Source organism: Cnephaeus nilssonii (genome assembly GCF_951640355.1).
Source record: "Cnephaeus nilssonii genome assembly, chromosome: 19".
Classification (NCBI taxonomy): domain Eukaryota; kingdom Metazoa; phylum Chordata; class Mammalia; order Chiroptera; family Vespertilionidae; genus Cnephaeus; species Cnephaeus nilssonii.
In genome coordinates this window covers 31,884,000-31,909,616 of record NC_137090.1, presented here as the reverse complement: position 1 = coordinate 31,909,616, position 25,617 = coordinate 31,884,000, and positions in this window count along the sequence as shown.

Below are 25,617 nucleotides of genomic sequence, written 5' to 3'. Positions count from 1 at the left end.
GAAGCACTGTCATTAGAGTCCCAAGGATTAGGCTCTGCTACTTACTACCTGTGTGACTTTGAACAAGTTATTTAAAATCTCTGAACCAAACATTTTAAATAGAGATTATAATAATAGTCACTTTGAAGGATTATTTTTAAGAGGAAATGGGATATTGCAGGGAAAGCTTTTAGCAGAATGCAGGTGAATAGTTGATATTGCATTATTCCTGTTAGGGGCCCACATTGAAGGTCGACTGGGGTCTGGGTGGATGGTAGGAACCAGCAGTGCCTTCCAAAGCAGTGTTGTGGAGGCAGTGAGGTGAGCCTCTCCCTAAAAACATAAATGTAGGAAGCCCTAGCTTTGGCTCAGTGGATAGAGCATTGGCCTGCGGACCGAAGTATCATAGGTTTGATTCCGGTCAAGGGCACATGCCTGGGTTGCGGGCTCGGTCCAACGTGCAGGAGGCAGCCAATCAATGATTCCCTCTCACCATTGATGTTTCTATCTCTCTCTTCCTCTCCCTTTCTCTCTGAAATCAATAAAAATATATTTAAAAAATAAATGTAGGAATAAAAGGCCACCTCAAAAGGAAGTCGACACATCAGAGAATTCATATGAAAAAGCCCTGTATTTTACTGAACACAGGATAAGCATTCAGATAGAGCTGAAAACTTTGACATAAAGAAACTCTTAGAGATAACTTATTCCAAGGAGTCAATGAGCAAAAATGGGCAAAGATTCTTATCTAGAAGTTATGACTCATGATTCTCCAGAGAATTCACATGGGAGCAAAACCTGAGAGGGTATATACAGACATCATTAATGTCAGTAATTTTACACTGAGAAGAAAGGATCAGTCTAACAATGAAATTCCATGGTAATAGTAGAAAAGAAGTGATGCTTCAGAAATAATACCAACATATTTGTAGAAAAGATTACAGAAAATATAATTATAAAGGATAGAAGTGATTGATCACAGTTGGCTATAGATTTAAAAGGATGAATAAAGCAAGTAATAAGAACATATCTGACTACTTCCCAAGGTTTTCAAGGGTCATGTTTCTGAGTATGCTCTATTTAGAAAATTAAACATGTATTGAAGATGCATATGAGAATTAACATAATTCTGAGGATGGAATATTATATACAAGCCCCTATAGAGTATATGACATGATTAGGTTGCCTGTATATGACCAGGCTCTAAAGTTTTTGAAATATTAGCATATTGAAGCATAAAAAGTGCTCATTTACAATTTATGGATCATCATTTTCTGCATCTTGATTTAGAGACCTTAATTCACCTTTGGGGAAGACTGCTGCTTTAAGAAAAATCTCAGAATGGCCCTTTAATTATCCAGATGTAAAACATTGTTCTCATTGTTCTTGAAAGAAATGGTGACATCATTGTTAAACTGACTGTAAATATTGATAATGTAAGTTATAACTCTATAAAATTACCACTTAAAAATAATAAAACAAAATAAAATTACCACTTATTGAACATTTACCATGAGGTCATTTGGGATGCTCATTAAATGTACAGATCCTGAGCCGCTCCCTGGAGATCCTATTCAGAGGCCTGGGGAAAAGCCGTGGGACCCATAAGCAGGCTGAGCTTTCCTCAAATGATGCTGTGGCTTCAGGCTTTTTCTTCATTATCCCACAGCTCCAATCCTGAGGACTCTGAATTACAGAAAAGGCAACTTGCCCAAGGTAACATGGCTAGTAAGTGGTGGAGTAGGGGTAGAAAACCCATGGGTAGTGGGGGATATGGATTACAAATGCAGAAGCATCATGGTGCTTCTAGAAAGACCATGCCTATCAATCACCTTGGGTGGGCCACAGGCATCTGTCTTAGGAAGACCAGGACATAAGTTATCCCAGTCTGTGAGTACCTAGACACAAGCCTGGCCCATGGAAGACAAACTATTCATGCTAGTGTCCTTGTCATGCTACTGTAGGCAGCAGAAACTACTGACAGAACTGGTTGTTATTACAAAGAGCCTGCCATCCCAGACCATCAAAGAGAATTTATATTCCCCAGCTCTCCTCCTTCTATCAAGAAAGGAGTAAATATAAAGTGCTGGGTGACTTAAAAAAAAAAAAAATATGTATCAGAGGCCCAGTGCATGAATTCATGCACCGGTGGGGTTCCTCGGCCTGGCCTGCACCCTCTCGCAATCTGAGACCCCTTGGGGGATGTCAGACTGCTGGTTTTGGCTCCATCCCCACAGGCCAAGCCAAGGGATCCCACTGGTGCACAAATCCATGGACCTGGCCTCTAGTATGCATATGAGATCTTTGGTTAATCTCTTCCCACCCTTCCCCCTCCCCCCTCCCGCCTTCCCCTCTCCCTTCTTTCCCTTCTCCCTCCTTCCCCCTTCCCTCTGAGATTCATCAGTCTGTTCTATGTTTCCATGCCTGTGCTTTGAGCATCTGCCCCCTGGTGGTCAGTGCACGTCACAGCTACTGGTCAAACAGTCGAACAGTCACTTAGGCTTTTATATATAGAGATATTTTTAGTGATTTCAGAGAGGAAGAGAGAGATAGAAACATCAATGATGAGAATTATTGATCGGCTGCCTCCTTCACACCCCCTACTGAGGATCAAGCCCACAACCTGGGCATGTGCCCTTAACTGGAATTGAACCTGGGACCTTTCAGTCCGAAGGCTGGTGCTCTATCCACTGAGCCAAACCAGCTGGGGTTGGGTGAGTTGGTTTTTAGTTGTTTATCAGGCCAATGATTTGCTACAGTCTCAGTTGCTTGTTTTGGCCTTGGTTTCCTCCCATTTTCTTATGAGATCAGCAGAGGTGCTCCTTGAGCCAGTGTAACTTAAACTTCTTGACATGTTTTTTATTTCCATATTCCTAGATCCTAGCATGATGCCTGACACATAGCAGGCATCCAGCAAAAATGTATTGGCTGCATCAATGAATAAACCAATGATCTGTTTGAGTTTGAGGAGACTCATAGGTATCTGCAGCTCTGCCCACTTAGGTATCCCCCCCTCTGGTCTTATAAAGGTCCCTTACTCTGCACCTGATGTCATCAGCCAGGACAAAGGAGACAGCTTTGGCACCAATATCTTCTGCTTAAGAAAAGCCTATTGTATGGAAACTTAGAGTTATGGGAATAATAAATTATGATGATGGTGGTTCTTTTAAACAGACATCTGTGAGGAAAGATAAGCAAGACCTCACCAAAAAGATCTTACAATTGTGGGCATGGCCTGGGAAAGGCTCTTAAGAATACAAACAATAGCCCTAGCTGGTTTGGCTCAGTGGATAGAGTGTCAGCCTACGGACTGAAGGGTCCTGGGTTCGATTCCACTCAAGGGCACATGCCCCGGTTGCAGGCTCAATCCCCAGTAGGGGGCATGCAAGAGGCAGCCAATCAATGATTCTCTCTCATCATTGATGTCTCTCTCTCTCTCTCTCTCTCTCTCTCCCTGCCTTACTTTCTGAAATCAATAAAAAAAATATTTAAAAAAGAATACAAACAATAAAGGACTGTCACAAAAGACAGAAAATTATTTCTTACAGTCACATTTATGCTTTTAAAAAAACAACTAAAATTTTGGTATTTTTTTTTCTTTTTAAGTTTTGCAATATTTAAAAATATATTTTTATTAATTTCAGAGAGGAAGGGAGAGGGAGAGAGAGATAGAAACATCAATGATGAGAGAGAACCATCTATCAACCGCCTCCCACACTGATTGAGCCCGTAACCCAGGCATGTGCCCTTGACCGGAATGGAATCCAGGACCCTTCAGTCCACAGGCCGATGCTCTTTCCACTGAGCCAAACCAGCTAGGACTTGGTATGTTTTCTTCCAGTTGTCTTTCTTTGCATGTGTCTTTTTCGTAGCGATTGTGATGCATATAAATTTTTTGCATCTTGCTATTCTTTATTCCACAAAACATAAAAACATTTTCTATGTTATTATAAAGTCTTTATGAATATCAGTTTTAGTGGTTGAATAATACTCCATTTTATAGATGTACCATACTTTATTTAACTATTTCCCTATTGTTGCTCATTTAGTTGCCAATTTTTCCCTTTTATAACCAAGTAATTCTGCAAAGATGTATGTGCATTAAACTTATTCTATATTTGAGATTATGTCCTAGAGATAGGAGATCAGAAGTTGAATGCTGGATCCCAGAGGAAATTGCTAATTTGTGGGAATTTATCTCTGTTCTTGAGAATTCAGGCTCTGGACTCAAATAGGCTGAATGCAAACTCTTGCTCTGGCAGTAAGCTGTATAAATTTGGGTGCCTTGGTTGACCTTGCTAAGTCTCAGTTCCTTAGCTGTAAGTTAGGGATGGGGATGCTGTGAAAATGAGCAAGGAATATACGCAAAGTGTAGTGCTTAAACGTAGAGTGTGCTACATAAATATTAGTCACAATTAGTTTGGCTATCTTTGATTATCAGCAAGGATGGACCTTCCCTAATGCTTGTCTGCTTATGTGTGTGTGTGTGTGTGTGTGTGTGTGTGTGTGTGTGTGTGTGTGAATTAAGACATTATTTTAGACTGGAAAAAAACACACACCTAAACAATAAGGGACTCTGAAACGAAATATTTATCAGGCAACCCACTGGTCATATAGCTCTTTCTCAGGGTTCATCTCACCCCAGAGGAAAGCAGGCAGCAGAGGAAAGCACGTACTACACAGCATCTCTGCCTTTTGTTAGTTTTATGTGCTATCATTTCCTGTCATTTTCCTCTTTAAATGCTTCCTTTAAGACTAGCCCTATGAGTATGATTTTTATTATGTCGAGGAATCCTGTGGGAACGTATCAGCAATTGTGGAACTAATTCGGAGGAAAAACTGGGATTGCTTTCCAGTAATTGGAGTGCGTGGACCTCGCTAGGAGCACTTTTCTCTGGAAAACCAGACCTCCCAGGGCAGGAAGCCTAGTCTGCTCCCTCCGAGGGGAGCAGAGCAGCCTGCGCAGCCGTGGTGGCTTCCCCTCCCACTGACAGCATCTATAAATCCACTTCCTGTCTTGTAATTATGTCTCTTGTAGTAATTAGCCCCTTCATATCAATGAAGCCAAATTTCCATGCGTGATGGAGTGCAGCCTGAATGTATGAGAGGAAGTGAAATGCAGCTTTGGCAGGCGGGGGTCCGGTGGGGGAGGAGGATGGTCCTCCTGTTTGCTTAGTCCTACTGTGTGCCAGGCTGTGATGGGTGCTTTGCACACCCTGTTCCATGTAATTCTCATACTGATCATCCTCTCCAGCACCTTCACTTTTGCTTTCATTGGCAGCTTCTGCATTCCCTCAGGGAGAAAATCAACCCCATGAGCGGCACCTTGGTGAACATATGACCCATGCAAAGGCTCTGCGGGTGCCCAAGAAGAAAATACTGCAGGAGCCAGCCCAGGGTAGCTCTCTGGAGGCCGGCTCCCTCCTGGAGTGTCATGTGCACTGCTGCCTCGTCACAGCCCGGAGGCAGGCAGGCCATGCGTGGAGCCAGCATTAGGGTGGCAGAGAGGCCCCGCAGGCACGTCAGGGTCCTTAGAGCCCAGCGCCTGCACAGGGACCCCGCTGTGGAGGGGACACTTGGGCCCTGCAGCCCTTGGGAGAACAGGGCAGGGAAGCATGGGCAGACACACGGCTGGAGGGTGGGGCAGAGTGGGTGGGTGCTGGCTCATGGCCTTGAGGAGAAAATTCCATCTCAGTAAGGAAGACAGCACAGGTCTTTTTATCACACCCTCCTCCATCTTCCTCTTCTTTCTTTTTCCTCTCACTTCTTCTCAGGCATCTCCTTCCCATGATCAGGCTGTGTTTGCGGGGCGGGGCGGGGGGCGGGGGGGGAGGGGAATCCATAATTCCTTAGCTTGACAGAGAATTTGTATGGGATGGGGATAATGGACACAAATTGTCAGGAAGCCTAAGGAAAAGAGTAGGCTGGACATTGGATTAGCTGGAGTCCTTGAATAAGCTAGATGTTGCTAAGTCCCTTCAAGTCCTAAAATGGAGATAATAATCACTGTCTTGGGCATTTTGCTGGACTGAGGAGTATGTGAAATATGTCCAATTTTGACTTAAGAATGTGCTGGTTTCTCAGTGACATGTCTGGGGAAGTATGTAAATGCATGTTTATATGTATGTATGCACACATCCCCAACTTCACTTATAATCAACTAAATGTATATTTTTGCCTTTTAGAAATTTGAAACTACATGTATAATAATAACTAGTTACTACTGATTAACCACTTGCTCTATGCCAGATTAGGCTCTGTACATATTCTCTTATTTCTCAAAGCTCTAGATATTATTTGCCCCATTTTACAGATGAGAAAACTGAGACCCCCCAGGTTAAGATGATCTCCCTACTCCCTAGGTCATGGACCTAGTGAGTTTTAGAACTGGAATTTGAAGTAGGGCGGTATTCTGAGTCTTCAGTCTCAGTCATTATGTGGTTTCTAAGAATCTGGGCTTTTCCATAACCAGACATTTTTGGACTCAGAGGGAGGATATTTCCAAATACCATTACCTTTGGGCTAACTCCCACCTCCTAGCGCCACTGTGGCTCTGGTTCAAAGTGACCTCATGCTGGACGTGAGAAAAGCTTTGGGAGTGTGCTGTGACTTCCATCTCCACAGCGGCCTGGGCTATTTCTCCAGCAATCTTCCCAGCATTCAGAGGGAGAGCCTTAGCTAAGTCCTCAGGCTCAGGACCGGGGTGCCGGGGGCTCCGACTGGGTGATGGCCCTTCCACACCAGAAGGTGGCTGCCTGCTGATGAAACGCTGCTGCCCCTCTCTCCATACTGCATGGCAAAAGCACTGCTCTCCACCCCCCCCCCCCCCCCCCCCCCGTGTCCTCTCCTTTCCCTGTCTCTTCCATGCAGACCTGGGGCCTCCTTTTCTCATTATACAGAATTCCAGAAGGGTTTACTCAAAGTCCAGCTTTTCCAGGCAGGGAGACCCCTTCTCTGTCTTTGCCAGTTCAAAGAGTGAGCTGGCGGTGGCAGCAGTGTAGGAGTAAGAGCTTGGGCTCTAAGGGCTATGGGTTCAAATTTTGGGTCTGCCATTTTGCTGTGTCACTGAGCCTCTCAGGGTCTTTAGTTTCCTCCTCTTTTAAACATTTTTTTAAAAGGAAGGGCTAATAACACCTGAGTTCTAAGTCTGTTGCTGGTTTTAAATTAGTTAATACAGCCCTAACTGGTTTGGCTCAGTGGATAGAGCGTCAGCCTGCTGACTGAAGGGTCCCCGGTTCGATTCCGGACAAGGGCATGCTGCCTTGGTTGCCGGCACATCCCCAGTGGGGGGTGTGCAGGAGGCATCCGGCATCCGATCAATGATTCTCTCTCATTGATGTTTCTAACTCTCTATCCCTCTCCCTTCCTCTCTGTAAAAATCAATAAAACATATTTAAAAAAATAAATGAATACACACATAGTATGTGGGGTGGTGCTGAGTGTAAGAGCTCAGTAACCATCATTTTTACTGCATGTCAGACACTTCACGGAGTGCTTTAGACAACAACCCTCTGAAATAGATGCTATCATTATCTCCATTTTACAGATGAGGAAAATGAGGCTTTTGGAAGTTAGGGTCACACGGCAAGTAAGTGAGAGAGCGAGGATTCAATCAGGACTGCCTGTCTTGGAGGCTCATGCTCTTAACCTCCTCACTGCACCATCCCTCAGAAAGTCCCAAATGTCTTCCTCAGCCTTTCTGGGGCTTCCTAAGGGAAACCCCTGCAGTGTGAGGATGGCTGCCACGGGCTCCTGTGCTGTGATGAGAGGTGTGGGGCTGGCGACCTTGTGGTGAGCAGGACCCTGGGGTTACCAGGGTCCTCTCCGGTGCTAATGCTGGGGTACCATCCGCAAATGGACTTTAAAGGAGCTTGGGGGTGTCTGGCAGAGTCAAGATGTGATCTGAAGGATTTTTATTTTATTTTTTATTTGAGGGATCTCAAGGGTTGAGAGCAGACAGGGCAAAAATAAGCTTTGCATTAATCCATTATCCTAATTATCATCCTAAAGATAAGCTTGATCAGATATGAGCATTGCTGAGATTGATTTGCCTAAAATAAGAATTCATTTGCATTTTTCTGATTTTCCTCCACTTCATTTAGCCACATTAAGACAGCTGCAGCTCTTGCCAAGGACAAACTTTTGAAATAGATGGATTTTGCTTTCGTGTATTTATGGGGTGTATGATCCTTCCCACCCACCTGTGGGTGTGTTGTAGTCTCCTTAACAGAAAGGACAGTTGAGGAAACTTCAAGGTGACAACTCTGGCTTGCTAATGCAGGGTCAGCATTTTCAACTTCCCTTTGACCACATTTTTTAACTTATATAGGAAATATATGTCTAGGAAGCCATCATACAGTTGGAGAAAAGTAAGCCAAATATATTTCCTATATAAGTAAGGTGGATTGTAAAAGATCCTAATATCTAGAGTCTGAGTTAGAAGATACCATTTCATATATCTCTTTTCATTAACTCTTCACATCAACCTGGAGAGGTAGCTAGGAAAAGCATTTTTTGTTTGTTTGTTTGTTAATCCTCATCCGAGGATATTTTTTCCATTGATTTTTAGGGAGAGTAGAAGAGAGAGGGAAAGACAGAAACACATCGATTGGTTGCTTCCTGCACAAGCCCAGCCAGGGAGAAGCCTGCAACTAAGGTATGTGCCCTTGACCAGAATCAAACCTGGGACCCTTTGGTCCACAGGCCGACGGTCTATCCACTGAGCCAAACTGGCTAGGGTAGGGCAAGCGTTTTTATTCCCATTTTATAGGTGAGAAAACTGAGGCCCAGTGAGATAAAGGTATATATATATATATATATAATTTAGGCTCCCTGATTTGTTAATAGAGTCCAAGACCTCTTGACTCCCAGCCCTGGGTCTCGAACCTCCTGACTTCCAAGCCAGGGTTCTTTGCTGACCCAGATGCCTGTGAGCAGCTCTGGGAAGAATCTCTTCTTGCAGAGAGGAAGATTTGGTCCTGGTCCTACAAACAAGACTACATCTTTCATCCACTTGACTTTCAATGACCCTTCATGGGGGAGATAAGACCAGTGAAAATATCTGAGAACTGATGAAGAGCATCCGTGCGTTTCTTAGCAGAGCAGATCACCCATAATAAAGGCCCATGAGGTCACAACATCTAAGCTTTAGAAAGACTCCACTGACTCTATTCCTGTATTCAACCTGGGGACCATTTCCTCAATGGCCAGTCCCTCTTCAACTCGACTTGGTGTTTAACTTTAAGAGTGGAAAGAACATGGACTGTGGATCCAATAGTCATGGGTTGAGCCCTGGCCTTGCCATTAGTGTCAGCTGATGTTCATAAGAATGCCCTTTGTGTGGAACTTAATCTATTACATCTTTTAATTTAAAATATTATTAAAAATATATTATTTAATACATTTTATCACTTAACTCCACAACATTACCATGCTAAATCCCAGGAGGGCATTCATTCATTCAACAAATACATATTTTTGGTGAGGTTCTGCTGTTTATTATTTTAAGGGGCAGCATATTAAGTACACTGTTCTGCCTCTTGCTTTTTAAAAAACTTGTTATTATAGGACAATTTTCACACATACAGGGAGTATAAATAGGGAGTATAATATGAACTCTCATATAGCCATCAGCCCACTTCAACAATCAGCTACACAGGGTTAGTCTTATTTTTTCTACACCCCAGTCCTGCCCCTTCCCCTGACAATTTTAAAGCAAACCCAGACATCATATAATTTCATCTATAAGTACTTCAGAATATCTCTAAAAAATGACTTTAAAAAACATAACCACAACATCTATCACATGTAAAAAAAACACAATAAAATGTCTAGTCTGCATTCAGATTCCCTGATAATATGGTCCCTCTCTCTCTCTCTCTCTCTCTCTCTCTCTCTCTCTCTCTCTTAACAGATGCTACTCTGTTCAAATCAAAATTCAAGCAAGGTCCACACATTGCATTTGGCCGATCCCTTTGCTTTTTTATCGCCTAACAATACTCTTGCAGATCATTTCATACCAGAACATGAAGAACTAGAACGACTTTATTCTTTTTCCCCTGCAGAGTACTCTTTGTATGGATGTCCTATCATTCATTCAACCAGGCTCCTGTTGGTGGACATTTAGTCCGTTCTGAACCTTTTACTATTACAAACAATGCTGTGTTGAATAACCTTGTAAGTACACCACTTTGCACCCGTGGGGGTATATTTGTAAGATAAATTCTTGGAAGTGGAATTTCTGGGTGAAAGGGTATGTGTGTTTGTAACTTCACAAATTATTGCGGATTGTCCTTCTCAGAGGTGGTACTCAAGCCACTGGTACTTCCACCAGCCAGGTGGGTGTGAACTACTCTCCCTGTACCCTCCTCAGAAGCAATATCCCCTCTCAGACCTCTGTCTGTGCAATTCCCCTTTCTTGGGAATGTCCTGTCTCACCTTGACCCTCTGGTGAACTCCTAGTCTTTAAGGCTAAGCTCAACCCCCCTACCAAGCCCGGGTTTAAGGTTGGTGCTTTCTCACTGCTCCCAGAGAACTCTTTTCACAGCAAACATCATACTTCATACTGGATCCTCTTTGTTGATTCATCTCTGTCCTCCATTGGCTATTGAGAATCCTGGGTACATCACCCACTTTTATAACCGTCTGGCACCCAGGTATTGGAGCCCAGACAAAACCCAAGCCCCACATTGCTCAGCCCCAGAAGCCTGCAGCAGATGGCATCGCACCACTGAGGCTGGGAGGCCCGATTATCTTAGACCTGCAAATGGTTTGTGGATTCTGGCCTTTCAAATTGCTTTCTGTTTAATCTGGGCTGGAAGACCCTGATTTTTGTCGTTTTAAAATTGAGCCTTTCTTCCCACCCCACACATGAAATTGTCATCCTCCAAATTATTATTATCTGGATGGGCAGGGACAGAATTAGGCCCCACAAAAGCAAGTTAGGCGGGGCAGGTGGGGGTAATCCCATTGCCTGAGGCGGGGGAGGGTGCGGCAGATGGTTCCCTAGGCAAGCCTTGAAAGCCAGGATTAAAAAGTAATTTTCAGCCTGCTGAAACTGGGACTGCAGATTTGGGTCACTGCAATTAACTCTTTCCCGGCTGTAGGCTGGAGCCTCGGCGCCAAGAAGAGGTGTCCTGCCTAGGGAAGAGACTAGGTGAGAACCCCATTGGTTTCTCCTCCTTGAGCCTCAGAGAGAGCATCTCTGGAGCCTCTTCTTGAGGAGGGAGCTCAGGCCTCTTGCTGGAGACAAGGCTCTTACCTCCCTTTTGAACTGGGACTCCGTCAGAGGAAAGTCCCCCCGAAGGGAGGCCTTGTGCTTCCGGGGTTGAGTTCTGATCGGAGGCTAAAAATGGCACTTCATTCTGTTATCAAAAGTACCTCAGGCCCTAACCGGTTTGGCTCAGTGGACAGAGCGTCGGCCTGCGGACTGAAGGGTCCCGGGTTCAATTCCGGTCAAGGGCATGTACCTGGGTTGCGGGCACATCCCCAGTAGGAGGTATGCAGGAGGCAGCTGATCGATGTTTCTCTCTCATCGATGTTTCTAACTCTCTATCCCTCTCCCTTCCTCTCTGTAAAAAAATCAATAAAATATATATGTTTTTTAAAAAGTACCTCAGGTATTTTCCCCACCAAGATGAAGTGCTGTCTTGCCAATTACTTTCTGTGCTAGAGACTCTATACTGCAGTTCTGTCCCCAAACAGGATCTATCAGTAGCTGTCCTTGTTACCAGCTCCATATCCCCCAAATAATTCTCAAAAGCCAATGCGTTAAATTCTTTTCCCTGAGGAATGATATTCGCCCCCCCCCCTCCCTGCACTCTTGAACTGTACAATTGCAATTAAAGGGGTTTCCCTTTTCTCTTTGGTTGCCAGGAAGCTCAGAGCCAAATTCACAAACGAATTCCATGGTCTTCATGAATGCATTTTATTTTTTCACCTACCTTGTTATTCTATTTTAATTTATATATTCTGATTTTATTAGTAGTAGTATTTTTATCCTCACCTGAGAATATGTTTATTGCTTTTTAAAAAGAGAAAGAGAAAGGGAGAGAGAGAGGGAGAGAAACTTCCATGTGAGAGAGAAACATCGATTGATTGCCTCCCGTACATGCCTCAACCGGGGAACAACCTGAAACTAGGTCTGTGCCTTGACTGGGAATGGTGCCTTTTGGTCAGGCGTCCTCAAACTACAGCCCGCGGGCCACATGCGGGTGTTTTTGCCATTTTGTTTTTTTACTTCAAAATAAGATATGTGCAGTGTGCATAGGAATTTGTTCATAGTTTTTTTTAAACTATAGTCCGGCCCTCCAACGGTCTGAGGGACAGTGAACTGGCCCCCTGTTTAAAAAGTTTGAGGACCCCTGCAGTTTTGGTGTATGGGATGACACTCCAACCAACTGAGTCACCTGGCCAGGAATGATTATATTTTTTATTTATATTGCACTGTATTGCTGAATGTATATCCTGTATGTTATATCAAATCATTTGTGCAACTAGGTAGAGTATAAATAACTAAATGCAGAAATAATTCACACTTTCATTTATTAATTCAACTTGTAAAATAAGCACCTGTTAGATGCCTAATACTGTAGTAGATGAATGGCTGATAAAAAAAATACACTTAAACATTTATCACCTATCATATAGCAGGTACTATGCCTCGGACCTTTTATGTCATTTATTTTAATTTATGCCCAACAACAATCTTATGACATAAATATTAAATGAGTTGAAACACATAGAGCACTTAGCCCAGTGCCTGGCACAGTAAGTACTAAATAAGTGGTAGCTATTTTTCTTATTAAGGATCATTATTCTCATTTTAAAAGGAAGAAACTGCAGTTCTGAAAGGTTAAGTTGTGAGAATTTGATGAAAATCATGAACCAGTGACCAGCAGATAGTAGGTGTAACAGGCATTTGATTTCTTTTTGGCTACCGATTTCAATGCCCTTTCCGGAACTGTCCCTTTATTTCTCTTTGGGAACCTCTACTCCCTACAGAACGTGTAGTTCATGTGCTCCAGGCCAGGCTTCATCCCCTATGCTAGAGGAGGAGCATGTGACTCAAGCATGGCCAATCAGGGCTCTGTGTTTGCCTAACCACAAGAATTGGTTCAAGGGTACACCATGTGACCTGATTTGTTCAAACAAAGTGCATCCTAGGATTTGTGTAGGTATAATTAAGAAGAGACTTGAAGAAGAAGAAGAAGAAGGAGGAGGAGGAGGAGGAGAAGGAGGAGGAGGAGGAGGAGGAGGAGGAGGAGGAGGAGGAGATTTGTTCTCTTTACTGCTAAGCCAGAGCTGACCACACGTGTGACTGGAACTTGAGCAGCTAGCCTCTTACTCCGAGTAGAGAATCCATTTGATAATGAAGCCAACAAGAGAATGTGGAGGCTAGAGATGGAAAGAGTGAAAATGGGTCCTGAGTGTGCATCATTTCTCTGGGTCAAGCCACACCTGAAGCCAACAAGATCTGTTCCATGATAGTTCAGTTGCTGAGCCAATGAATTTTCTTTATGGCTAATTCTGTTTGAGTTGGTTTCATTCACTTACCCTTAAAAAGATCCTAATTTATATAAGGCATTCAACAAATTTTTGTCATGGCTAGTAAGGGGCAGCATCAATTTTTGAACCGGCTTTGGCCCTAAAGCCCGTTATGTCATGTTCCCTGCCTGTAGGAACTTGAACTGTAGTTGGGGTGTCAGATGGAGACAAGTAAAACTGGTGGATAAGGAGCCAAAGTGGGGACAGCCTGACCATTGTGGAAAAGCTGGGGGCGTAGTGCCTCTGGAACACCCTCACCCTGTACTCTCCTCCCCAGGATCTGTAAGTGGTCTGGGAGATGCTCAAATGCTGATTCACAGACATGCCAGCTGCCTCTGTGGTTTCCATGCAAGGAGCTGATGCTTCCCTTGCCTATTTAAAGGAGCAATCTTGCTAGAGCAGAGGCTGGATGGGAACAGTCAGGGACACTTTTACAGCACTGGACTCGACTCATCATGTGACCTCTTTGTTGAGTCATCTCCCAACTGAGATGGGCTTTCTCATCTGCAGAATGAAGCTTGACAAATGAGGTACAAATGAGATATTGTAAGTTGTTAAACCGAAAGGTGGCTTCTGGGTAGTCCCACCTGAGTAACTGCAGGACCGGGCCTCTTCTATTTGGGAGTCCTCGAGGGTGTTTGTGAATAAATCCAGTCTTACATCATCTCCGCTGCTCTCGAAAGATCTTCTGCCCCCTCTCCCCCCAGCTCAAGGCTTTGTGTTGCCCACACAGTCATCACTACCCATAATGCCCTCTGTCTGTGTCACAGCCTGCCTCTGGACTGCCCACTGCCCTGGACCTCCGATGAGGAAAGGAGATCCCTTCCCTGGTCCTCTTCTTATGGAGAAACTCTCCAGGGAGCTTTCTGCTTTTTGTATCACGGTAAACTTGTAGGAAAAGAAAGTGGGAGGCTGGGTGTGGCCCTGGTTCTGCAAGTTTTGTCACTTTCAGGGCATCTTGCCGGGGCTGACCAGCAGACCCTGAGCGATGGATGAACAGATTACTTTGACAGGTTTCTGTGAAAGAGAGGGCTAAGGGACTCTTTTACTTCAGTAGTAAAAGCAGTCCTGTTCGCCTGCCTCGTTGGCTTTTTATTGTAACAACAGCTTGAACTTAAATTAACCTCTAGATACAATCAGCAGGGCAAGTATCCTTGAGAAAGTATATGCTTCTACAAGGTCAGGTCATTAACGACTAAACATAGAGATTCTAGCAAAACACCCCGGGGGACCAGATGTATTTGGAAAAGTCAAGGTAGGGGCTGCTGCCTTCCACAAGGTCCCCTCAGAGGCCCCCGACCTTTCAGAGCGTCCTCCTTACAGACCAAGTCCCATGCATTCCAACCAAGTCCCGTGCTTCCCCACAGCATCTCCCTGCCTAGGCTATACACAGGAGGATGAAAGATCCAGTGTCCCCACCCAGGGACAATTTCAACAAGTGTGAAAGATACTAATGTTATAGGCAGCACATTCAAAGAAAATAAACCTGGTAGGACAGAGTTCTGCAAGGGAGCTGCTCGCCCTGTTTTGCTCACTTTGGGTAATAGAATCATAACACTGATAATCACCAGATTCAGGGTATAAAGATGGTGTTGGTAAATGTGTAAAAATTACCTCTCCAGAAAAAAAGTGTTTATTATAAATTGAATGTAATTTATATATTTATTATAAAATTTTATTTGTAGGAAGAGTATGTATTACACAATTTACAAATTATAAAAGACACAATGCTTCATTGTAAATTCCATATAGCCAATTGATTCTCACAAGGCTCTCATTGACCTTTGTTGAACTCTTATGTCCATAGCCAAACTACAGTTGCAATTCAACCATGATTTGACAGGATCAGACTACGAATAAATGCTTGATTATTATCCCATTCATCAAAGAAGGCACTCTTGTCACTAAATGAATGAGTATAATTCCAATGTGAATGTCAGTTGATATTTTTATTTACATTAAGGAGTAAGACAAAGTGAAACAACAAAGATGTATATTGGAATGTTATTTGTTCATCAGTGACATGGTGACTTCTTTGCTGAATCAGGTAGTAGTATTTGACTGCTGAAAGAATATTTCCTTATTTTTGCTGGTAGTCACAATGTAATAGTTGTAGACACAACATAGGTTTAAATTGAATCTGCATAATTAACATTTTCCATGGAAATATTGGTGTAAATACTTCCACCAAGACTGATTTTAGTTTACCAATGTTAAGTCACTGAATGTGGAACTCGAAGGAGATGACTAATAACACAACATTGCAAATGGTACTTCTGCCATGCAGACACAATCGACATAAATAACCTCAAGAGCGTAGAGGATGATAAAATGTAGTAAAATAATTAGAAAGTGATGAGTTTTGTGTGTCTACTATCTTTGTTTTTAATGTAATTGATTTCACTACTAGAGGTCTGGTGCACAAATTCGTGCACTGGTGGGGTCCAGCTGGCGAGAGAGGCTGTGGGTAGTTGGCCAGCTGGCCCTGCCTCCTCGTCAAACTCCCAGTTGAATTCCCAGTCAGACTCCCAGTCGAGGGGACAATTTGCATATTAGCCTTTTATTATATAGGATAAGTATATGTAATTTAATTTTTATTAATGACTGTATTAATAACCAGCTTGCAAAATTCCTGAAACTTTAACAATTGGCTCTGTGAGCCAGTACAAGCTGGCTCTAATACTCTACTGACAGAGATAGTGACAAACCACACTCCCAGCTCAAACCACATTAGGTAAAGAGAATAACCCATGGACACAGTCAATAGGGTGGTGAAGGCCTGGGGAGGGGGGTGGGGGAAGGCTAGAAGAGGTCAATTGGGGGAATAAGGGGACATATGTAATACTTTCAACAATAAAGATTAAAAAAGGAGAGAGAGAACTAAATGAATTGCTCAGCATACTAATTAATACCTGACAAACTTTTAGGCCAATTCTGTTTTCCTATGTGATATCAATAGCCATGTGGCTGAGGGAGTAATTCCAGGCTGTTGTGGATCCTCTGGGCCAGTGCTTCTCAAAGTGTGGTCCCAGGACCAGCAGCCTCAGCATAATACAAAACGTTTTAGAAATGCAAATTATAGGGCCTATTGGCAACCTAATGAATCAGAACTTCAGGTATAGGGCTCTGCAGTCTGTTTCCAATGTTTTAGATGCATGTTCAAGGTATTTCTGATGCACCCTCAAGTTTGATTTCTTTTCTGAGGTGTACAGTTTGAGTAGAACTGCTCTTTGATGTGCCCCAGTGTTCTTTCCCCTGCTGTGGGTGATGGAGCATGCTGTGGGTGATGGAGTGTCAGCTTTTAAATTCAGAGTCCTTGTTTCTTCTAGGTGCACTCGAAGTATAGTGGTTAGGAAAAGAGTTTTCATCAATTGGTCCCTGGGCAAGGCTTCACCTCCATCCAATTTGCTTTGCAAAACAGGGCTATGGGCCAGGTGCTCCTCTGGCCTCTCTGTCCCAGGGCTCAGTGCATCCATGCTCTCTGGGATCAGCATTCTCCTGCACGGGGAGCACAGCAGGGGCAGTTGAAATTGCCTTTAGTCAGGAGAGAGGCTCAATGTAGATGCCCTGTTTGTGCTATCCTGTAGCACTGACTCTGACATAAAGTTCAACATTCCGCCTTCACTGTAAATTAGCTGAAGTGACAGACATCCTGGGTCAAATGGCCTCAAACAATAAGTAATTTTATTGCTTTTCATAACTGAAGTCCCTGGGCAATGGGAGTGGTTGGTTTAGACTGAGGCTCAGCATCAGCATCAAGGATCCAGGTTTCTTTTTCATTTCTCTGTTATGCCAACCCATACGTTGATAGCAAAGATGGCTGCAGTGGCTCCAAACAGCATAGCCAGCATAGGGGTTCTTAGCTGGTTCCATGGACAAACTCAGGGAGCCATGAACCTGAATGGGAAAAAGAATTACATCACTAACCTCTCACTGAAATTCGGTATTTCCTCCATTATGGATGCAGGCAACAAACTAAAGCAGTAGTGTGCTGTTTTGCCACCAATGGATATCACAAGTATTTTCACATAACATTATAATTGTGACTATATTGTGAAATACCATTGATGCTTAACCCCACTTTTAAATTATAGTAGTTTTAGACCTGCCACTAGATCTTGATATTGAATGTGTTAATTAAGTTTACATACATTATAGCATAAATATGTTTGTTTTTTTAAAAAATAATTTTTATTGATTTTAGAGAGAAAGAGAGAGGGAGAGAGAGATAGAAACATCAATGTTGAGAGAGAATCATTGATCGGCTGCCTCCTGCATGCCCCCCACTGGGGACCAAGCCCGCAACCCAGGCATGTGCCCTTGACTGGAATTTAACCTGGGATCCTTCAGTCCACAGGCCGACGCTCTATCCACTGAGCCAAACCCGCTAGGGCATAAATATGTTTTAATATTTTAATACCTGTTACATGATCATTATTTGTATATAATTTTTTTATGTATGTAAAAATATTATTCTAAGAAGTTTTCCATAGAATTCACCTGACTGCCAAAGGCATTCTCACACACATGTGCACACACACACACACACACACACACAAATAAAAATAAATAAATAAATAAATAAATAAATAAATAAATAAATAAATAGTTATAATTCCTGATGTGGAAGAAGGGAGGCCATCTGGTATTTCTCTCTGGTATTTCTCTTAGGAAACATCATATCTCATTGGCCAGAACAGGGTCACATGACATCCTTGAGCCAATCATTGTGGAGGGAAGTTGAATTATCCTTGAACCAATCAGGTGCGTTCCTGGTCAGGGGCTGTGGTCAACTTTCCCTGAGGTGCAGAGCTGCTTATAGCAGAATGGATATCAGAACAGATTGGGACTCTGTTAGGAAGGAGGAAAGGGAGAATGGATGCTGGGAAGGTGTTCTGGGTCAGGAGTTGCTCAAGGGTCTGTATCACTTTCTTCACGTACCAGAAGGATAAGACTAAGGTAAAGAGAACAGCATGTTTTTATCTGAACACTTGGAGAGTGTAGGGGGGAAGATGGGCTTCTTACCTTTTCAGAAAATTTTCCAGAGGAAGGTATACATAAGTTGAGTCTTGGGGAATGAATAGGTCTTAGCCAGGAGAAAGATGGAAAATTATTCCAGAATGTGGACATGCAGAAGCTAGAGACATAAAAGGGCATGGGTGTGTTCAGATACAAGTAGTTTAATATTTGGTAAGAGAGGGAGTGGTGAGAAAAGCTGGAAAACTGGCCTGAGGTGCCAACATGAAGGGCATTAAATACCAAGGTTGGGCTTAGAATTCTATCCTAATGAACACATTTTCTGAGGGGTTTTAAGCAGGTCAGTGACATGGTCCTATTTTGTTTTTTTCTAAAAGATCATTCTGGCTGTAGTCTGGAGAATCGATAGAAGGAAGAAAAACATGGCCATTTAGAAGCCTGTTTTTATTTAATTTAATTTTTTAGCATGTACATTTTTTTATTTTTTCTAAATCTTTTTGTACACTTAATATTACAGTACTTCACAAACAGCGTAAATATACTACAATGACATTGAGCTGCATCTGTAGGAGCCTGTTTTTAAGCCAGAGGAGGGGTAGTGCTCTAAAGAAAGGTGGCAGCAGTGGGGCTGGAGAAGAAAGAATGGCCCTGACAGAACTTAGGGGACTGGTTGGGTATGGCATGAGGGGAGTGGTGAGAGAATGGGTGACCCCCCTGCTTGTGACTTCAGCTGGTGGAGGATGGTGGAACCATTCCCTGCATAGGAAACAGGAGGAAGTGTGGTTGGGAGGGAGGAGGAGAGGTCAGAGAAGACGATGAGATCATAGATTCATAATTGGATAGACTGTGATATAATTTTGGCTCCTTTTGGCCTTGGCATTCTCATTTCTTGTATTTTCCCTGAAAGTTCAGAACCTCCACAACTCATCAATGAGAACCAGGGAGGCTAGGTCTGAGGGCTCCAAGATCTCTGCAGAAATCGGAAGACGTGGTAGAGAAGGATGACACCAAGTGATACGATTTTTGGTCCACTGCTCCAAAGACTCACTTAATCAATGAAAGCACTTATTCTGTCTCCTTACACCAGGAAATGGAAGCTTTGAAGGAAAACCAACTTGTGTTATAATTATAAGCTTTTAAGTAAGTATCATGGGTGATATTTAGCACCAAACAATGAGGTGTTGAAGATCTTATTGTGTTGTTTTTTTTTACTCAGCAGAATTTGGGGACTTTTAAATAGATTTGGAAAGTGACTCTGAGCCAAGGTGCCTGCCACTTTACAGAGTAAATTATCAAGGTAATAAGAGGCTGGGACTTCCGCCTGGGGAAATGGTTAATTGCTTTGCCCTCTAGTTATTGTGATGGTTCTGTGCTTATGGTAGCGTGTAGCTTTCCAGGAGAGGGGCTATAAATTTCATGGCAGGGGGGACCTCTGATGGGGTGGGGTGGAGGTGAGCCAGTTATTGATGCTGAGGTTAATTATCAATCATGGGAAATACGTATCTTTTTAGGCAGTGCTGTCTAACAGAACCCTATGATTTTGGCTTCTTCCTGTGTTTTCTACTCCCTTCCCCCAGTCACTCGTACCCATGTGTACCCATCATCAAAGCAGACACACATATGGACCCATTCAACAAAGCTTTGGGCTGGTCTTTGATTTAGATGCATGTATCCACACAGGGTTCGTAGTCATGGACATTACCAATCCAGGTCCTTTAAAAAGAGGATGCCTGGCTTGAGCAAACAAATTTCATGACAAAGTATAGATGACTATATTGATTTCACACACCCCACATCCCCACCCCACCCTGCCCTGGGACTCTTGCTGTTGTTTCTGTTTCTTGAAATCTTGTCCTGGGCTTTGACTGGACAGAATGTACCATTATTGCTGGCCCCGTTCTTAGGAGCTGACAGACAAAGGCTGGGAGCATTCACATGACTTTGGCAGCTGGGGGTGGAGGCAGCGGTGGCTGCTGTGGGTGTTACCTGGTGGGTGGGGTGGTGGAGAGACAGGTGGGTTCTTTCACACGCCATACATTTGTGAAGGCGTTTTGTGCTTGGGAGCTGTTTGTGTCTGCACCTTGCAAGCTGTTGGATGCCTCTGCTCAAACAGAGGCCAATTCCTCAGCCCAAGGCTCTGTTCAAGTGCTGCCGTGGGGGATGTTTCCTTTGCAGACAGACTTGTCATCCAGACTCTCTCCAGCATGCCCTCTCTGGCAGGGAGCAGGTGTGCAAATTGCAAGGGCTGTTTTGACAGGACTGGCACCAGTAGCTGGGGAGGCAGGAGGTGCCTGAAGGTGAGGGAATGAGTCAAGGTTGGTCAGCTGTGGGCTGGGCTGGCAGCTGGCTCCAGAGTCCAGGGGTGGGTCACAGAAGTGGGTCAGAAGGCCCCACTAGTAGTGAGAGTGTGAACTCTGCTCCACCAGCCCAGGCCATGTGCTGCTGGCCTCGTTGACACTGTCTGTGGAGTGGGTGGGGATTGTGGGCAGGCTGGTGAGCTGCAGGTGAGCCTCGTCTGATTCCAGCAAGGGTGGTGACATCAGAACAGCATTTCCCAAAGTCTTATTCCACTGAACCTTGATTCCATGGAACCTAAAAAGGATGAAAGGGTTCTGGGATTATATAAATTAAAGAAACACTGAGTTACATAAAGAGAAATGGGTCTCTTCACTGAAAAACTTTTCAAACTTACAATTTGCCAAGGAGTGTAGTAAACCTGTAGGCAGGGATTAGAATAGATAATGTTTCCCTAACCTGTTTGACTATGGGACCATTTGGGGGTGTAGCATCTCTTGGGGTAAGGGTCCCATAGAACATACTTTGGGAAACACTGCCTGTGCTTTCCTTGCATACTGAGTTTATGTGACCAGGCTGGGTGCTTGGATCCTGGTTCCAGGATGGTGGATTTTGAATCCAGCTATTGGTGGGGCTACTCAATGGTACTTCTTTTTTTAATATATTTTATTGATTTTTTACAGACAGGAAGAGAGAGGGATAGAGAGTTAGAAACATTGATGAGAGAGAAACATCAATCAGCTGCCTCCTGCACACCCACTACTGGGGAAGTGCCTGCAACCAAGGTACATGCCCCTGACCGGAATCAAACCCGGGACCCTTGAGTCCACAGGCCGACGCTCTATCTACTGAGCCAAACCGGCCAGGGCTCAATGGTACTTCTTATAATACTGGTCAATGAACACAGAACTCTTGATATTAAAACTAGACTAAGGATTTTAAGCTGCTTTGCTCAGAATTGTGCAAGTGACTTAAGGTAGTGAAGTAGGAGAAGTAGCTAAGAGTAGATGGCTGCCTGTAGTAGTGGGGAATGCCAGTGGTAAATGACCTCAGACTTGAACAACAGAGAGGGCAGGACCAGCGTGAAGATGAATCTGCAAGGAGTGTGAGGTAGCATCGCAGGGCTGAGCGAGAGGGAGCAATACAGAGCGGTAGTAACAGATTGGGTTCTAGATTTGGATAGACCTCATTCAAGTCCTGGCTCATCTATTCATTGGATGTGTAACCCAGGCAAGTTTCTTAGTCATTCTGAGCCTTAGTTTTCACATATGTAAAATGGGGTCAATAATAGTACCTACCTCCCAGGGTCTTTGTGAGGAATAAACGAGACAATGCCTGTTAATCACTTAGCATATGACCTGCCAAAACCCGGAGCTCAATGAATGTCTTTCTAAAAAGTTCTGAGGCAGGAATGCAGGAACAAATATATGTCAGCTGACAGAAGGGACCAGGGAATGAGTGTACACAGAAGGCAGGTAGACAGGGGCAGTTACCTTGGTGCCTTCAGGATGGCTGAGTTGAGAGAAGAAAAGAGGCATAACATAGAATTAGTTTTCTGCAACTTGGACCAACCTGGCTTCAACTTGGCTTTGCTACCCGCAGTCAGTGTACCAGTGGCGGAGGTGGGGGGTGGGGGTGGGAGGACCAGTGACACGCGCAGTAGGCTCTAACCTGTGCCATTTAGAGCCTAGAATCCCTTGACATCCAGTGGGGCTGCAGGTGCAGGCCAGGGAAGGGACCTCTGCCCCTGGAAGCCTGGCCTCAACTCATCAAAGGGAAAGAAAAGGTCACTGGCATTTGGGATGGCTGGAACCTAGTGAACCAAGCAACGAGGTCACCAATTCACCCTCTGGCTGTGGAGTCCCATCTCAAGAGGTGATTCCTATCCTAATGGAAGGGAGGAGCCGAGATAATGAGCAGCTGCTTCTCCTGCTCTCTTTGTATGGTGCTGCCTCCAGGCCACGCACAGGCAATTTGAGGAAATGATCTTACGGTTAAGGTGAGTCCTGAATGTGGTGAAGTAGTTTGTACCACATGAAGGGAAATGGGGTGCAGCTGGCTTGTGAGTTACTAAGGCTACATCTAGCCAGTTTCAAAGACCATCCTCCTTGATGTGCAAAGGCTCCCGGCCAGTCCTTGCCTGGTTCTGTGAGGGGTGATGGGTGAGGTGAGGGTGCTGGCAGGCTGTTTACTATGGTCCTCAGAATGGCCTGTGCTGCAGACCCTGAATAGGGCTCTTTCTGGGTGTGGAGGATGTGCACTTGGATGGTGTTTAAATCACACCGGATGGAAATAGCACCAATAGCCAACGTACTATTTTATGAGCCTCTTTCCACATGCTAACTCGCTGGGTCCTCACAACCCTAGGTGGTAAGTTTTCTCATTAGCCCCATTTTGCAAGTGGGGAAACTGAGCCAAGGACAGGTTGAGTAACTTGCTAGAGGTCCTATTAGTAGTAAGAACCAGGATTTGAACCCAGGCAGTATAGCTCCTGAACGTAGGTGCTGAACCACTGTGTCATCGCGGGATTTAGCAGAAATGGGATTCAGTCGTGGGCTAGGTGAGATACCTAGGAAGAAGTATGACCTCCTCTGAGCTCTGGGAGGCAGGGCTGGGATAGGTGCCTGGCTCAGGAACAAGTTCACACCAGAATCAAATATCTGAAGTACAAATGTCTTGCAGACAAAAGCAAAGCACCACAGAGGCAGCTCAGATCTGTTTTACTGAGCAAGTTGCTTGTGGTCTTTGCTAGGGTTTACTGCCCCAGCTCCATGTGTGATATCCGGGTGGTGGAGGTGGGCTATCTCCTGGCCCTGCGATGGTCCCACGTGCTTCAGGGCAAGAGGCTTCTGATTCCCGGGAAGAAGGAAAAAAGCACAGGCTTTAGAGCTATATAGGCTTGACAGGGCTTGAAATCCAGTTCCAAATCGCAGTAACTGTGTGACTTTGGGGAAGTTATTTAACCTCTCTGAGCCTCAGTTTTGTCATCTGTTAAATAGGGGTAATTATATGTACCTCCATGGCATTGTTATGAGGATTCAATGAGATGATCACTGCCCATCATACAGTGCTTGGGGCATGGTAGGTGCCTGCCTGGTCAGTGTAGGTTCATTGGCAGGCTTGCCTTCTTCTCCCTCTTTCCTGGAAAAACGTATGATTTTCTAGGACGAATAAAAAAAGAGCAAGGGAAAGGCACTACAGCTGCAGGACCTGCAGCCCTCCTCAAATGCCCATAGCAAAGGAGAAAACTATTTCTGATTCTAGTTGCGCTTGGAGACGACAAGGGTGCAAAGAGACGCCCTCTGGCCCTGTCCGGCTGCTTCTCAGTGGTCATCATCACCATGACACCGATTCTGACCCGGGAACTGACACCAGAGACTGCACACACAAGCAGGAAGGGGCTGTGTGGGCCCGAAGGGACATCTGGGAATCTGGGCCGGGAGCTGTACCTCAGAGGGCTGAGACCAGAGGAGGTAGCCCTAAGGCTCTGACCTGAGAGGGAGGGTAGGATGGTGACTCCCACCTGGCAGGAAGGCCAGTCTATCTCAGGAGACAGCCACAGTGGGATCCTAGGTTTAGCTCACAGCAACTCTCTCCCTTCTCTTGCTCTTCCTGGGAAAAGCAAACCAGGTGGGTTGCCCCATTGGCTGCTCAACCTACCCTCTTAGCCACTGGGGGGGAAAAATGGCTAGAGAGAGAAGGCAAGTGGAGTGCATTCATTCATTCATTTATTCAACTAATCTTTATTGAGCTTGTATTTCCTCCCCATGTTTCCCAGGTCATAGGTTACTTATGCAGGCCTCAGTTTATTTATTTACGTATTTATTTATTATTTAATCCTCACCTGAGGATATTTTTCCATTGATTTTTAGAGAGAGTAGAAAAGAGAGAGAAAGACAGAGAGAAATGTTGATGTGAGAGAAACACATGGATTGGTTGCCTTCTGCATGAGTCCTGATGAGGGCCCGGGCCAGGGAGGAGCCTGCAACTGAGGTATGTGCCCTTGACCGGGATCAAACCCAGGACCCTTCGGTCCACAGGTTGATGCTTTATCCACTGAGCCAAACCGGCTAGGGCCAGGCCTCACTTTACCAACAGCACACTTACTAGCAGTGTGACCCTAGTCAAGTCACTTAACTTCTCCGGACATCAGTTTCTTATATAATAGGTAAGAAGTCACCTGCCTGGCATACAGCAGGCATTCAGTGAATATTGTTTCTCTTTCTTCCCTACCTTGTCCTCCTTTCCAAATGTTTGCTGAGAGAAGGAGGATCGGAGGCTGCCAGCACTCATTTGCATGTGATTTTATGTAAATGTGGGGTGTCTTTTAAGCTGAGGAGGTGAAAAGCTGCCAGAGGCCCAATTTTGTCTTCACTTGCTCTGCTAACCATGCCTGTTTTGGTTATCTATTGCTGCATAATGAATTGTTCCCAAAAATAGTGGCCAAAAACTAACAACAATCATTTTATTGTTAACTCTGATGGTTTTGCAGATTAATTGGGTGGGTAGGTGGTTCTCACTATGGATCCCTTGGGCAGTTGCAGTCAGATGGTAGCTGGAGTTAGAGTCATTTCAAAGGCTTCCTCACTTGCATGATTGGCATTGATGCTGGCCTTTGTCTAGGATCTCTGCAGGGGCTGTCACCCAGTCACCTACATGTTGCCCCTCCATGTGCTCTGGGCTTCCTCACAGCATGGCAGCTGTTCCAAGAATGAGAGTTCCCAGAGAACCAGGTGGAAACAAAAATATTACTTCTGCTATAGTCACAAGTCTGCCTAGTTTCAAGTGGAGGAAATGTAGACGGTATCTCTTAATGGGAAA